This window comes from Marmota marmota, unplaced genomic scaffold (genome assembly GCF_001458135.2).
Source record: "Marmota marmota marmota unplaced genomic scaffold, marMar, whole genome shotgun sequence".
Lineage (NCBI taxonomy): Eukaryota > Metazoa > Chordata > Mammalia > Rodentia > Sciuridae > Marmota > Marmota marmota.
In genome coordinates, this window is record NW_025999875.1 from 787,473 (window position 1) to 805,403 (window position 17,931).

The 17,931-nt window shown below is 34.2% G+C and overlaps 1 long non-coding RNA gene across 1 annotated transcript in view; it reads right to left on the reverse strand.

The window, feature by feature from the left end:
- Positions 1-3,951, reverse strand: part of LOC125611630 — a 20,885-nt gene extending 16,934 nt beyond the window's left edge. Inside the window, exon 1 of the long non-coding RNA XR_007341839.1 lies at positions 3,938-3,951. This is a non-coding gene — a long non-coding RNA (uncharacterized LOC125611630). The remainder of the gene's footprint in view (positions 1-3,937) is intronic.
- Between the last annotated feature and the right edge of the window lie 13,980 nt (positions 3,952-17,931).

A 17,931-nucleotide genomic window follows, 5' to 3' on the forward strand; every position in this document is an offset into this window, starting at 1 on the left:
ATATATATATATATAAAAATAATATTACTCAGTCATAAAGAAGAATGATGTTATAACATTTGCAGGAAATGGATCTGCAGAATATCATGCTAAGTGACATAAGCCAATATCCCCAAAATGAAATTTGAATGTTTTTGCTAATATGTGGGAGCTAAGACAAACTAAAGGTGGGCAAGGAAATAAGGGAAGTTCAGTAGATTAGACAAAGAAAATGAAAGGAAGGGGGATAGGGGTAAGAAAGGCAGTAGAATAAATCTAACATAATTTTCCTATGTACATATATGAAAATACCTAAGTGAATCCCACTATCATGCCCACCCACAAAAATGGGATTCTAATTAGAGTAAGATATATTCCATGCTTGTATAATTTTATTAAAAATGGATTCTACTGTCATGTATAACTAAAAAAAACAATTTATAAAAAAAACTGTGATGGCCGTTGCAATATAGCAAACTAAACAATGAAATTACTTTATGTCAAAACTTATAGAATGCAACCAATGCAGCATTTAGCAGTAAATTTATAGAATTCAATGTATTTAAAATTTAAAAATTAATGATTTCCATTTCTGCAACCTGAAAGTTCATTAAATAAAAGCAATAATAGGCAAAAATTAGGAGAAGGGAAATGTTCTAGATAAGAATATTAACTAAAAGGGATTCAAAGAAGCATTAGGGACTACTAATAAATACCAGCAATCACCAGGTAAAATTGTCCTTTGGGAAAAAAAGTTAGCATGACCTCCATAGAGAAAAATTATAAAACGTTACTGAAGAAAGTAAAAACATACCTGAATGATTGAAGAAATCTACCACATTCATGAATTAAAAAACCCTATGTTGTAAGAAATATCTATTTTCCCAAACTATTTCTAATTATTCTCCAATGTAATGTTAATAAGATCCCAACAGAGTTTTTTGATAGAATTTTGATAGGTCTTAACAACCTCATGGAGAAATAAAAAGGACACAAAGAGAAAGGACTATTTTGATAAAGGAAAACATTTGGAGCATTGGGCTACAATTTGTCAGGATATTGCAAATCTATGGTTACAAGACAAAGAGAATCAATGTAAGGATAGAAGATGAAACAGTAGAACAAAACAGAACCACCAGAAACAGATCCATTCATACACTGAAATTTATACATTACAAAGAAAAAAAAATCACTGGGAAAGCATTCACATTTCGATAAATGTTGTGGAGATAGGTATTTATTTGAAGAAGTAAAAAAAAAAAGATCTCTGTCAATCCATTACAACCATACATACACCAAGGTGATTCAAGGCTTAAATGTGTAAAGAAAGTTACTAAAACTTTTGGAAGAACACAGAGAATATTTTCATGGCATTATCTTGAGGACACATTTTTTTATAAGATTTAAACCATTAAGGAAAGGATTGGTATTAAATGCCCATGGACACACATTCAAACACACTCTCCTTATGTGAAAATCAAACTAGAGACTAGGAGCTATTTGCAGTGTACATAACCAACAGAGGATTAATTTGCCAAATATGAAATGCATCCTGCAGATCTTTTAGGAAAGTACAAACATCCTAATATAATGGAAAAATATCTGAGAAGTTAATTACAGAATAAATTTGAATGGACAATAAACAATGTGAAAATATACTTGACTTTGCTCTTCATGAAATGCAAATAAAAATAACAATGAGATAAAATTTCATACCCATCTTATTATCAAGATTTTTCCACTCCTTTTAAGGATAGGAACAAAATAAACTTAAGCAATGTGAACTATCTTTCAATGCTAAAGATCCTTATGCCTTCGGACCCAGGATTCTACTCTGTGGTTAAATTATCTAAGGAAACTCCAGCACACAGGCACAGGAACTATGTATAATAGTTTGCTGCCACATTGTTGAACAGGAAAAATATTAGACACAACACAGTGATTTATTCTTCAAAAGTGATTAAACAGTGGTATGTTGATGCCATGAAATTCTATATAGCAGTTAAAATGAATAAACTACAAAACCATTCTGGCCCAGAGGAGAACCTTCTCAGGAGACCAGTAACAGCCACTTTAACTTTTGCTCATTTCTTCACATTTATCCTCACTGCTATACATTTTAGTAGGTTTGTGAAAGATTTTCATACTCAGAATCAAAGGAATTCATTTTAATTATGACTTGTCCTACCTACCAATTTCTTGGTCACAGACAATATATCACACAATCCTGCATCATGTTGTTTCCACCTTTGGCTATTATGAATAACACTACTATGAAACATTTGTACATGACATTGTATGCATAGATTGATTTATGTAGTTCCTAAGAAAATGAAATATTTTAATAAAAATATGCTAACCATATACTTTAAAATCCTCAAAAACATTTCTACAAGTCATTTTACTCTTCTAGAGATAAAAAAAAGAAAGAGGAATATGTGAGACCCTGGTTTCAGTTCCCAGCTCCACAAAATAACAACAAAAAATGGCAGGGAGGAAAGAGAAGAGTGACTTAGTGCACAGAGATCACAAATTGTCATCTACCTGAAAGGTATTTAGCAACACAACAATCAGTTTTCTATTGGAACTTCTGGCAATGTATGAAAATCAATAGAACATCCATTGAATGTTCAAAGGTCAAAAAATTAATCACCTCCTCCTTGGTATTCAATTCCCTGAAAATCTTCTCAGTACTGTAAGATATCGCCAATTCCACCAAACCCTTTCACAAATCAGGATCCTTCTTGTGATTTATCTGTGACAATTTCCAATGTAGCTTCAAATTTTTTATAGTTATTAGCAAATCATTCCAAGAGGGGCATGCTCTCAATAAGCTCTTGTTCCTGTTCTGTCTCTTTATCTGTGAAATGAGATTGATCCTGCTCATGTTCTGGAGTTTGAAACAGAGAATTTTCTCCTCTTCCGTGCCTTGGCAATGAATAATATATATCATTATATTCAGATTTTCATAGACTGTTAGAATCTCTACAGTACCCATTTTCACACCCATTAGTGTATCTAAATGTATCCTAATTGCCACTTTGGATTAATTTTTAAAAAACCTAGTTTTTACTTTTACTTGATAGTGAAATTGGTTGCTCTTATATTTTATAACCTTCATACATAGAAGCAAAAATACTTTAACTACTATAAACCTTCAAAAGTTAAAAGGTGTGTAAAAATTATATAGCTGTTGATTTGGTAAGGCAATTCACTTGTAAAATATTTAGGAAAGCATTAAAAAACTTATTACCTACTCTTACACATTTTTTTTTTTTGTTTTACCAAAGTCTACCACAATCCAAAGGGCACAAATATTGGATTACTAATTCTAACTTTCATATTATCTATAAAGTTAGGGTTTCTTTTAAAGAACCATTAAGGTAACTAAAATAATCAATATTAATGGAGGTTAGCTTTTCTTAGGCACCTGACTTAGGGTAACAAAAAGGCAGAAAAGTTATAAGAATTGCTTCTTTTCTAGGATAAAAAATAACTTGTGATTTAGATATTAGGTTTCATCCAAAAACTTTTGTGTGAGACCATGCAAGAAAGTTTAGAGGTGAAATAATTGTGTTATGAGAGCCTTAACCTCATCAGGGCATTAAGCCTATGATAGGGATTAACTGGGCTGTAACTGTAGGCAGGTAGGGTGTGACTGGAGGAGTGAGTCACTTGGGGTGTGCCCTCAGGGTTTATATTTTGCCTGTGGTCAGGGGAGCTGACTCTGCTTCCTGGTGCCATGTTCTGAGCTGTTTTCCTCCACAGGCCTTTCTGCCTTGATGTCCTGCCTTCTCTGGGGCCCAGAGCAATGGAGTCAGTCATCTATGGACTGAAACCTCTAAAACTGTTAGAACCAAATGAACTTTTCCTTGTCTAAAATTGTTATTGTAAGGCCTTTAGGTCACAGTGTTGAAAAGCAGACTAAAACATACCTCATCGATGAGATTATATGTACTAGTCAAAATGGCCTCCAATAGAAAAAGTACATGGAAACGTTTTGAAGAATAAATCAGATATTCTAGGAAAGGATCTGCTGCTTGTACTCTGTTTTTTAAAAGTAAAGGATGAGGGTTGGGGAGTATCCCCGTGGTAGAGTGCTTACTTTGCATTTATAAGATCCTGAATTTCATTGCCAGCATGCCATAAAAAATATGAAAGAGTTTCTGTAATATAATGTTTATCATCATAGTTTGTGGCATAAAGCAATCCCATTGAAAGACTTGTTCTCTGACCTCTAATAGTGTCAGCATTTAACTTCCCAATTTGGATCAATAACTTTTGAAGGGTAGGTACTCTCCCACTGTAAACCCCATATTATGATCATATCACAGGGGGAAAAAAGTACTTTTTTTGTAATATTGTTTCCTTGAATTTTTTATCTAATGTCAAACCCATGTACCAGTCATTTTCATATTTTCAAGTCAGTTAGTGACTTCTTTAAAGCCTTATTTTGGCTGTTTTACCAGGAATCCACCAATGCAAGACTGTGGAAAAGGTGCAGGTTTTAGAAAGCGTTGTTATCTGGTCAGGGAAAGCCAGGCATGGGTGAATGCAAGGCATGGCAGGTGAGAAATTGCAGTAGTGTATAGTAAAACAGAGATAATCTTTTCATGACTTTGTGATGACATGGCTACCAATATTAAGATGGAATTAGGCTGGGTTCATCAAGAACATACCTGAAGTTGAGGTTGAGAATAAAGACTGATTGAAAATGTGAATTGAAGGTATCATTTTGGGTAATGGAAATATTCTAAAATGATGAAAATACAATTTTATGAATCCAATAGAGGTCATTTAATTGAACACTTAAATGTGTGAATTGTATGATAAGAATTATTGCAATAAAGATGTGAAAGGTGGGGGCTAGGGCTGTGGTAGAGTGCTTGCCTAGCACATGTGATACCTTGGGTTCGATCCTCAGCATCACATAAAAATGAATAAATAAAATAAAGGTATTGTGTCCAACTACAACGAAAAAATAAAAATATATTTAAAATGTGGCTGTGGTGGTGAAATTCCTTAAAAAATATGTTAAAGGTGATTAAACACCAATTAAATAGCAAACAAAACCACATGAGGAAAATCCACCACTCTCCTCATCTATTTGATGTACTCAACACTCCAATAAGCATACCAGAATAGTTTGGAGTGAACCTTTTTCTAAACATATATACAGAAATGTTGATCCACATTTCTCCTTTTAAAGAAATAATATAACATTATGTATATCATAAGTAACCTCTCTGCTCATTCACATCTAGGTAAAAAGTCTGGCACTGCATGGGATAACTGAGTAATGAATTACTGAGTAATGCTTAAACCCTTTTTGACCTAGTGTCTCTTCTGAAGAATAATGATAATAGTGCTGTACTTCTGTAATGTCCCCCAAAACATGAGTGTTAAAGGCTTGGACCCCTTCTTGGCACTATTGGGAGGTGATGGAACTTTAGTGGAAGGTTTTAGCTCTTTTGAGGCATGTCCTTGAAGGAGCATGTGGGGTCATAGCCTCTTCCCCTATCTCTTTCATCTTAGCCATGAGGTGAATGCTCCCATACATATTCCCTACATGATATTCTGCCTTGTCACAGGGCCAACAGAAAGGGGTCCACCAAACTATAGACTGAAACCTCCAGTACTGTAAATCAAAATAAGCCTTCTCTATTTATAAGTTGATTATCTTAGGTAGTTTGTTACAGTGAAAGAAAGCTGACTAACACAAATAGAACAAAAACATACTGTCTTTGCAAATTTTAATCAGGATAATATGTACAGGCAGAGTTCTTAGACTAATGCCATGAAAACTATAAGAACAACATAGTTTTTGCTGTTATTTTTTTTTCCTGGGTCAGTTCATCAAAGAAGCCTTTCCCAATCCTTTTGGAAAGTAATACTTTCTTTCATAATTGTACATCCAACTAAATGGCATGTGTACTAATTATATGTAAAGTTGAACCCACTAAGATAATAGTATTTTGAGTATTTTTGATGTATTTCTTAATGACTTTAAGCTCTCTGAATAGATAGAATATTGCACTTAATATTGTGATTACAATTATTTCTGGGATATATGTACCTTGTTAAGTGTTAATTTCTTTGGAAGTTGGGAATCATTTTCTGCATTTTTTTCATGCAAAGAGAAGGTACTGAATAAATATTTGTATTAGAGTAACACTGAGTCCATTGGATGAATGTCTACCACACACTAGGCACCTCATATACATTGTCATTCATCTACAGTGGAACAGGACAGATTACATTAACATCATCTTAATGATAGGGAAACCAAGGCTCAAGCATGTTTTTTTCCAGGTCATACAGCTAGTAACAGCAGAGCAGTTTTTCTCTAAACTGTATTATAATGCTTCAAGTGGATACAGGTAATTTTTAATGTTGACTTTTTGATTCCCATGGCTGATAGAACATTGTTCATTGATCAATAAATTTTTTTAATAAATTGATGTTAATGCATGCTCTTTTTAGATTTGATGTGGATAAAAACAGTTACAAAGAAACAAAAATATTAATACAGTAAATATTATTTGAGAAAAAATAAATCATTCAACTTTTCATCAAGGAAATCAATATTTAGTTGGACTTGTAATATACATAAATGAGACTATATGACCATCATATTAGGAGTCCAGAGAAGGAAGAGATATGAAGTGTGAACATGATAATTTCAATGAGACATGAAATTTGGCTTGATTGATAAAGGGTTTATAGGATTAGAATCAAAGTAGGGAAAATCAGGGTTTCCTACATATGAGCCAAGTGAAAAGATGTGTCCTGAGAATATGAATAAATTGGTTTGGTTTGGGATGAGTAGAAGGAATAGAGAGAGCTGAGGACTGAAAAGCAGATCTTAGAGCAAGTCAATTGACCTTAATTGTCACATTGGGGCATGGAGGTCTCTAAGGCCTAATAAACAATACTCACTTCACTGTTATTAAATAAGCCTTGCCAATGCCCCAAATGAAGAATTGATGTGCCCAGCCTTAAGATCAACAGATGGTTCCATCCAATGAGTTGGTTATATTGAGTAAGTGAAGGTACAGTGGGGAAGGAACTTCCTGCTGAGGGAAGGAAACATGTTTTCACAGTTTCTCCAGGAAAAAACCTGAAATCCAAGTTTTCATCTCCACAGATGATGACAAGACCAAAATATAAGTTTCTTTTTTTCATGAATTGCAAGATTCCACCTGTCTTAAGAGGGTGTCATGTCACCTTTGAGGCCAGTAAAACTAAAGAAGGTAAACACAGTATTTTCTTTTCTGGAGCTCTGAGTGAGTACTGACTGAGTAAGGTATTCTTCCTCCAGAGTAAACAAGACATTTTCCACTAGGTAATTCAAAATACATGTACGAAGATGTGAATTTGGTGTCAACATACCTTATATAAAATCAGAGATATGATAAATTGTGGTATAAAGGGGTATTAAGAATCATAATGCAAAAATAAATAAATAAATAAATAAATAAATAAAAGAATTGTAATACAAAAAAAGTACATGTATAAAGGCATGAATTGGTGTGAACATACTTTATATACAGAGATATGAAAAATTGTGCTCTATATATGTAATAAGAATTGTAATGCATTCCACTGCTGTTAAAAAAAATAAAATCAATAAAAGATAAAAAAAGAATGAGGAAATCCCAAAGAAGATTCCAGGAAAGAGTGGGTAAAAGTTCTATGCAATAACTGGTTTCTGAGAGAAAGACATGGGGACAGTACAGGGCAAACAAGGTGCCAGGGAGTCACTAACATCAGTCTCTAGATGAGTTCAATAGGATACTTTGAGTGGATATAGATGTTGGATATTGTTGATTCTTCAGACCAGCCCATTCCCATTAGAACTCTGGGGATTAAAAAGCAGAACACAACTCAAAAGATCAAGAAAGGGACCAACCAATGTCAAGGTCTCAGAAAGAGAGAGTCACAGTTTATGGGTCAGGAAGAGAAAAATATTTTTTTCCTCAGATTTTTAAAATGGCTTTTATTTTTTAAAATATATGTGCACGGGCTGGGTTGTGGCTTGGAGGTAGAGCTCTCACCTAACATCTGTGAGGCACTGGGTTTGATCCTCAGCACCACATAAAAATAAAATAAAGATATTGTATCCACATTTAACTAAAAACAAATAAATAAATATCAAAAATAATATAATATGTGCATTACAAGAAAAATAAAAACACAAGAAAAGCACAAAGTCACCAGTCACAAGCAGCCTAGTTGGATGTGTCCCTCCAGATCATGCATCTACATACAATATCCGATTTTCAGTGATTGAGATTGTAGTGCGTATCATGATTTTTCACACATCATGAATATTCACCAATTCAAAAATCCCAAAGGTACATAGGTATTTTTGATAACCAAGAATATACTACACCAACTTAATCTGTTACAAAAAATCGTAATTCTTTCTTGGGGACAAAAATTTCACTGAAAACAGAAATGGCAACAGTCCCTGAGATAGACATATTTGCAGAGTAACAACCAAAATAATGTAAGGAATAGAAAGATCTTTGACCGTGTAACTATATAGTATTGAACTTCTCTTTTTTTGCACACCAGATTCCAACAAAAGGACCAGATCTCACAGAACCAAGACTATCTTCATGTCTCACTTTTGTAAATAAGATTGATACTCTAATCTGTTAAAAAAGAGTTATGCAGGTCAATATAACAGATATCAGGGACTTAAATATTGAGTCTTTTCTCATTGTTCTAGGCAGTAATTCTAAACATGAATAAAGGAAGACACATCTCTGTTTCTTAAAAATGTGGTTCAATAGGAGACTTTAAAAAATAAACAAACTTAACATCAAACATGGTAATATATATATGGGAAGATCCAATGCCTTATATGATCCCATATCAAGGAGATTTCATTCAGACCAGAGTGGTCAAAGAATATCTCTAAGAGGATAGTTTCTCAGCACTATCAACATTTTGGGACCTGATGATTTTTGTATCAAGAGTGAGATATTTTGTGCATTATACAGAAAAACTACTGGCTTCCACACACTCAGAAACTCAGTAGGCCTTGGCAAATATCCCCAAGGTGTAAAACCACTCCTAATTGAGAACTCCATCTTAGATGAAGTGACATGTAAGGTGTGCTTGAACAAAGTAGGACATAAAAGGTGTAACTATGGAAGTTTCTATGGAATGCAAGCAAAGAGCATCTGGGGTGGAACTCTGAGAAGGAACCAAAACATGTAAGGGTGATATTGAAAGAAGAATATATGAAAGAGACTGAGAGATGGCCAGAGAAGGAAGAGGATATCCGGGACAGGGAAGAGATTTTCTGTAGTGATGGTCAGTAGTCAACATGTAAAATGCTATGACCACAAAAAGACCTGAAAATTTCTATTGTGTTTTCCTACAAAAGAAGTTGAGTACAAAAGCCATACAGCTGTGAGTAGAGGAGTGAGGAGGAGACGTAGTGATAACACTGAGGGGATACAGGCTTTTAATTAAGACTTGGTTTCAGATTCTGTTCAATAGTCATGGATTATATGGTACAAGGGGCTGTTGAGAAACGACCTTTGGTTTCCCTACTAACTTGCCAGGTCAAGGTTCTAATTTGTGCTTGCACTTGGTAAACTTCAGTGATCAATGTACACTATTGTCTTGGGCTGAGTTTTGGTCAGAACACCACCAGGTCATCTTTATCTTCTAGTTTTATAATAAATAGCTGCCAAATTCTCAAGTTTGGCTCCATCAATTCTATATTTATCCAACTGAGATTTTGAAACCAAATTCAATATCCCCAGTTTGATATTACTATTACCTCAATATCTTATATATTATAGTGGCCATTTATTGATATTTAGGTCCCTATGTTATATTAAAATCCTTTTGGATTAATATTCAATCACCTATTATTTTTATTTTTTTGCATTACAATTCTTATTACACATATACAGCATATTCTTCATATCTCTGGTTTATATAAAGTATGTTGACACCAATTCGTGTCTTTATACATGTACTTTGGATAATGATGTCTATCACATTCCACCATCCTTGCTAATCCCCTGCCCCATCCCTTTCCCTCCCACCCCTCTGCTCTATCTAGAATTCATCTCTTCCTCCCATGCTCCCCCTTCCTACCCCACTATGAGTCAGCCTCCTTATATAAGAGAAAACATTTGGCATTTGATTTTTTGGGATTGGCTAACTTCACTTAGCATTATCTTCTCCAATGCCATCCATTTACCTGCAAATGCCATGATTTTGTTCTTTTTTATTGCTGAGTAAAATTTCATTGTGTATAAATGCCACATTTTTTTATCCATTCATCCACTAAAGGGCATCTAGGTTGGCTCCACAGTTTATCTATTGTGAATTGTGCTGCTATAAACATTGATGTGACTGTGTCCATGGTATGCTGTTTTTAAGTTTTTTGGGGTATAGACTGAGGAGAGGGATAGCTGGGTCAAATGGTAGTTCCATTCCCAGATTTCCAAGGAATCTCCATACTGCTTTCCATATTGGCTTCACCAATTTGCAGTAACTGTATGAGTGTATGAGTGTACCATTTTCCCCACAACCTCGCCAATACTTATTGTTGTTTGTCTTCATAATAGCTGCCATTCTGACAGGAGTGAGTTGATATCTTGGAGTAGTTTTGATTTACATTCCTCTAATTGCAAGAAATGATAAATGGTTTTTTTTCGTATATTTGTTGATTGATTGTATATCTTCTGGTACAGAAGAGAGGACACAGAGACTAACTCTCAAAATTACAATTATCTTATGTTAGACAAAGGTGCCAAAAATATGCATTGGAGAAACGATATCCTCTTCAACAAATGGTGCTGGGAAAACTGGAAATCTATTTGCAATAAAATTAAATTAAACCCCTATCCCTCACCATGCACAAAACTCAACTCAAAGTGGATCAAGGACCTAGGAATTAAACCAAAGACTCTGCATCTAATTGAAGAAAAAGTAGGCCTTACTCTTCATCATGTGGGATTAGGTCCCAACTTCCTTAATAACAGTCCTATAGTGCAAGAATTAAAATCAAGAATCAATAAATGGGATGCACTCAAACTAAAAAGTTTCTTTTTAGCAAAAGAAATAATCTGTGAAGTGAACAGAGAACCTACATCCTGGGAGTAAATCTTTACCCCTCACACATCAGATAGAGCACTAATCTCTAGGGTATGGGCCAAGGATTTTTTATGTTTTTAATTTTTAATGCAATTGTGAATTTATTAGGCACATTTATATGTCTCTAAAAACATCATTGATAAAAATATGGAAAAGGAATGGTGAAAAATCTTGTGCCACTAAATGGTGCAGATGTGTTATTTCCTTCATGTTGCATGGGAACCAAATAATTCTGGGACATTTATGTGCCACAGGAATAGTGCCAATGTGGGAAGTGCATAATTAATTCATATGACAATATTTGTCAAGAGCCCTTTATTCTTCAGGCACTGCACTGGGAAGTGGGGATACTTTAAAACAGACCCTATTGTATGGTGAAGATTAATAATGAAAACAGATAAGTGTTAAAAGATACATAAAGACAAGAGTTTCATGTTTTTTTCTCATATGAGTAAGATAAAAATAGCCAACCTAAATGTACAATAGCTACCAGTAGAGTTTGGTAAGTGATGGGGGAAGGGTAGGTAAAGGAGACTGGATTTGATTAGTTTACACTGTATGTGTGTCTTTAAATATGTCACTGAACCACACTAATATGTACAATTTATACATGTTAATAAAATATAAAATAATGTTAAAAATAAGATATTAAAACACTGCAAACAGTGTATTCACTTACACTTGGGGTTAATTCGTTGACTCCTAACCAAAATCCTATGAACTAAGTGATTTCCTCTGGTTTATAGCTAAGTAAATTGAGACTCACAGAAATGGATTTTTTCAGAACAGGTATGTATCACTAGTCAGTGGTAGCATGGATCAGTAGGGTCTTGATATGCTGCCCTCTTCTATGATGCTCATTCAACAATCAGCTTTGATATATTGGTTAAACTACATGTGAATTAAGATTTATTATTCACCTTTTCTCCATATTTTCCACAAGTGCATTAATGATGCCATCTAAATGCCTTACTAAAATCATTGAGCCATTAATGACAATCTTTGAGTTCAGTAAACTTAACAAAAAGAAGAATGAGGTAGTTTGGCAAAAGTTGTTAATATTGAACATATGATAGACTTTTGTTCACCAAATAATGCTTCTTCTTCTCCTTCTTCTTTTCTTTCTAATGTAATTTTTATAATCTTGTTTAGATCTTTCACTACTAGAAATAATAGTCTTAATGACAGCAATGATTTATGCCTATCCTACCTCCACAGTTGATCAAATTGTATTAGAAGTTATTTTCAAAGGAAATAAATTTTTATCAAAATTGAAGAGTTGTTCTTTACTTAACAAAATGCATTCAGCATCTTCTAACTATCCTAAATGAAATGATCATTAATTTATCTCATTTATATATACCATAATTTAGGCAGAAATCAACATTTTTTTAATGTTCACTATATTTTTCTACTATTGAGTACTAAAAATTCAGAAAGACAATGACATATAAAATATTTCAGTGAGTATGTCAAGTTTAACAGAGAAACAGTGTGAGGAATGTTGGGCTAGAGAGGAGGGATAAAATCTTCATGAGGAGTGATGGACAGATTTATCAGCTGAAAATCTGTGAAAGGGAATTTTAGGCATGATTACCCACCATAAGAAACATGTTTGTTGCCAACCCCTCCTCCAACCCAATGGAATTGATCTACAGTCCTCTTACTTATATATCATAAGTGGGGCTTGCAGGTTTGGTGCCCTGACCATATGCATTGACAAGAAGGAAGCAGACACTCAGAGGTCCAACTTGAGATCTAAGCCTGGTGAGATTTTAATCTTCTGAAACAGTCTATATCAGATCAGGTAAAAGAGTGAATTGGAACAATATAGAATACTAATGTCACATTTTTTTTACACCTTGGATTTTTAGAAGCGATTTCCATAATCCTTATTCTGTCTCTTTATTCAGATAAATGAAAATCATATTCAAAGAATGGAAAGGCCTGACTGAAGTCACAAAACAAACAGGCAAGAGGCCTGGGTTCAAAGAAAGACCACATCGTTGGTATTCCAGTGACATCCTGGCTAAAGAAGGGTCAGAATAAAAGACTAGACAGAACTAAATAGCAAAATAGAAAAAAAATGCATGATTTGGAGTATTTAGGAAATAAGGTGAAAAGTCTAAATCTAGGTTTTTTCATAGGAGGAATTAAATTGTCTACTGTTATTTGGACAGGTGCAAGGCTATGGGATATTTTAACACCAGTTTTAGAGATGGCTTCATTTTGGGGGCTTCTCTGACTGACCTCAACTGGAGGTCCTCCTTTTTGTTTTTATTTTGATATTCTACTTGGGCAACAGCACTACTTTGGAAATTTGTATTCCAATATAATAGAAAATCTTGAAGAGATCACCAAATTTCCAGCATCATATGACCTACCCAAATCAAATCAGAAAGACCTAGAAATTTAAAAAATATTGAAGATGCAAATTAGAAGCCTGACAACAAATAGAAAAGCCAAGGATCAGATGGATTCTCAGCCACGTTCTACCAGACTTTCAAAGGAGAATTTACACCAATCCTTCTCAAATTATTCCATGAAATAGAAAAGGAGGAAACCTTTCCAAATTCATTCTATGAGGCCAGTATCACCTTCACATCAAAGCCAGAAAAAGACACATCAAGGAAAGAAAACCTCAGGCCAATATTCCTGATGAACATAGATGCAAAAAGTCTCAATAAAATTTGGCAAATCACATATAAAACATATTAAAAAGATAGAGTACCACAATCAAATGGGGTTCATCCCAGGGTTTCAAGGTTGGTTCAGCATAAGAAAATCAATAAACATGATTCATCACATCAATAAACTTAAAAACAAGAATCACAAGATTATCTTAATACATGCTGTAAAAGAATTTCACAAGATACAGCATCAATTCATGTTTAAAACACTAGGAAAAAACTATGGTTAGTAGGAACATATTTCAACATTTTAAAAGGTATATATGCTATACCTAATGCAAACATCATTCTAAATGGAAAAAACTGAAAGCATATCCTCTAAAAACTGGAACAAGACAAGGACACCCTCTTTCACCTTCTCTACTCAACATAGTCCTTGAAACTCTAGCCAGAGCAATTAGGCAAAAGAAAAAAAATTAAAAGATACAAAAAAGAACTCAAACAATTCCTATTTGTTGATGACTATATTTAGAAGACACAAAAAACTCCACCAGAAAACTTCTAGAACTCATAAACAAATTCAGCAAAGTAGCAGGATATAAAATTAATACTCATAAAGCAATTGCATTTCTTTACACCAATGATAAATGACCTGAAAGGGAAATCAGGAAAACTATCCAATTCACAATATCCTTGAAAAAAAAAGTTTTCAGCATCAATCTAACAAAGGAGGCGAAAGAACACTAAAGAAAGAAATTGAAGAAGACTTTAGAAGATGAAAACATCTCCCATGTTCTTAGATAGGCAGAATATTGTCAAAATTCCATACTACAAAAAGTGCTATACATATTTAATGCAATTTCTATTAAAGTTCCAATTATGCTTTTTATAAAAATAGAAAATTCATTTGGAAAAATAAGAGGCTCAGAATTGCCAAAACAATCCTCAGCCGGAAAAGTGAATCAGGAGGCATCACAATGCCAGATCTTAAATTATACTATAGAGTTATAGTTACCAAAATGGCATGGCATTGGCACCAAAACAGACATGAAGACCAATGATACAGAATAGAAGACACAGAGACAAACCCATATAAATACAGTTATCTCATACTAGGCAAAAGCATCATAAACATACAATTGAGAAAAGGTGACCTCTTCAACAAATGATGCTGGGAGAACTGGAAATCCATATGTAGCAAAATGAAATTAGACCACCATCTATCAACTTGCACAAAATTCAACTCAAAGTAGACCAAGAAAGTAGACATTAGGCCAGAGACCCTGCACCTACCAGAAAAAACAGTAGGCCTAACTCTCCATCATGTCAGCTTAGGAATCAAATTCCTCAATAAGACCTAAAGTGCAAGAAATAAAATCAAGAATGAGTAAATGGGATGGTATCAAACTAAAAACCTTATTTACAGCAAAGTAAATAATCAAGACTATGAAGAGAGGTCATACAAAATGGGAGAAAATCTTTGCCACCTGCACCTCAGATAGAGCATTAATCTCCAGGACATATAATGTACTCAAAAAACTTACATACACACACAAAAAAACAACTAACCCAATCAATAAATGGGCTAAAGAACTGAACAGGTACTTCACAGAGGAGAAATATGATTAGTCAACAAATACATGAAAAAATATTCGATATCTCCAACAAGTAAGAAATGCAAATTAAAACTACACTGAGATTTCATCTTATTGCAGTCATAATGGAAATTAACAAGAATACAAGTAACAATAAATTTCAGTGAGGTTGTAGGGGAAACGGTACACTCATACATTGCTGGTGGGACTACAAATTGGTGCAACCACTCTGGAAAGCAGTATGGAGATTCCTTAGAAAACTTGGAGTGGAACCATAATTTGACCCAGTTATCTCACTTCTCAGTATTACTCAGAGGACTTAAAATCAGCATACTATAGTGACACAGCTACACCAATGTTTATAGCAGCTCAACTCACAATAGCTAAGCTATAGACCCCACATAGGTGACCTACAACAGATAAATGGATAAAGAAAATGTTTCATATATGCATAATGGAATATTACTCAGCCATAAAGAAGAATGAACTAAAAGCATTTGCTGGCAAGTGGGTGGAACTGGAGACTATCATGCTAAGTGAAATAAGCCAGTCCCATAAACACCAAAGTCCAATATTCTCTCTGATATGGAAATGCTAACAAGAGGGACTGGAAAAGTGAGGAATTGAGGAATGAAATTGACCAAATAATGCTACTTACATATATAATATATCATAGTGAATTCCGTATTTACATATGTCTATAAAGTGCCAATTAAAAAACAATAAATAAATATAAGAAAGACCAATAGGGTAGAGAAAGGGGGACAGGAGGAGAAAAGAAGGGAGAGAAAGCAGTAGTACTGGGTACTAAAATGGAGCAAATTATATTCCATGTGTGTATGATTATGTCAAAATGAATCCCAGTATTATGTATAACTAAGATTCAAAATAGTGCCTCACAAATAATAAGTGCTGCATAGTTTTTGCTGGTATTTTTCTTTCCTTTTATCAGAGAAGGTTTTTCCCATCTTCTTGTCTTTCATAATTATACATAGTATTTTATACCATTTGCATTAATTATATATAAATTTAGTTACCTACATTAAATGTATGGAAAGTAAAATGATAGTGTTTTAAGTGTTTTTTCTCAGTCATATTAATGTCTATGAATGAAGAGACAGACTATTGCAATTACTTGATTGTAATTATTTCAGGTGATATTTGTTATTTTGTCAAGTGTGGATTGCTTTGGGGCCACAGATTATATTTTCTGTTATTGTTTCAGGTAAAGAGAAGGCACTGAATAAATATCTGTATTCTAGTAACACATATTCCATTGAATGAATTTCTGCCACACATCAGGCACTATCTACACACACACACACACACACACACACACATTTTTATTCATCTACAAACAGTGGATCAGGGCAGGTCCCATCAACATCTCAACATCATCTTACTAATGGGGAAACAGAGGCTCAAGCATGTCCAGACAGATTTCTAAGAAAATAAGATAGTATGGGAGAGCTGGTTTTCTCATTTTGCTGTATTATGCTATGTTATAATTATTAAAGTGTATACAGATGATTTTGACTGTTGACTTTTTGATTCCCATGGTTTATAAAACAAAGTTCATTGATAATAAATATTTTGATAAGTGACTGCATGCTCTTTTTAAATTTGTTGGCTACAAAAACCAGTATAAAAATAAGTAATATTAAACAGTAAATATTGTTTTAGAGAGAAATATAAAAGATCAAACATTTCATCAAAGATATGAATATTTAGGTGGATCAATAATACACATAAATGAGAATAATGAATATTATAGGAGAAGTCAGTCCCAGAGAAGAAAGAGATATAATGAGATATAACATGGTGACTTCAGTGGAGAAATGGAATTTGTCTATTGGTGAAGGGTTGGCAGAATTGGGGTCAAAGATTAGGGAAAGTGGGAGGAATTCCAGGCTTCAGGGGCAGAAAGCCAAGTGAGAAGATGTGTTCTGAGGATACAGAATGCATCAGTTTGTCTTTAGAGGAATAGGGTGGATAGAGAGAACTGAGGATTGCAGAGCACATTTTAGCAAGTCAGTTGATCATAATTGCCACATTGGGGCCCAAAGGCCTCCAGGGCCTCTCACCTGATAAACAATGCTCTCTCCACTATTATTAAAGAAGCCTTAGCAATGCCCCGAGGGAAGAATTGGTGTGCTCAGCCTTAGGGTCAGGAGATGGTTCCATCTGGTGTGAGCTGGTTAGATTGAGTGAGTGGAGGTGCAGTGGAGACTTTGCCCCCTCCTTCTGGATTAGGGGTCTCAGCAATCTCCTCTGCTAAAGGAAAGAACCATATGTTATTCCTGGACAAGAGCTGAAATCCAGGTTTTCCTCCCCACAGATGAAGATAGGACCAAAGAGGTAAGTATCTTTCTAAGGCATTGCTAGATGCCACCTATAAGAGAATCTCATATCACCTTTGATGCCAGTAGAAATTAAGAAGGTAAATGCAATATTTTCTTTTCTGGAGCACTGAGTGAGTACTGACTGGGTAAGCTATTCTTCCTCCAGAGTAAACAAGACATTTTCCACTAGGTAATTCAATTAACTTTGGGGTCCATTATGTTGGATCCCTGGTTTGAATGTAGACATGTAAAATT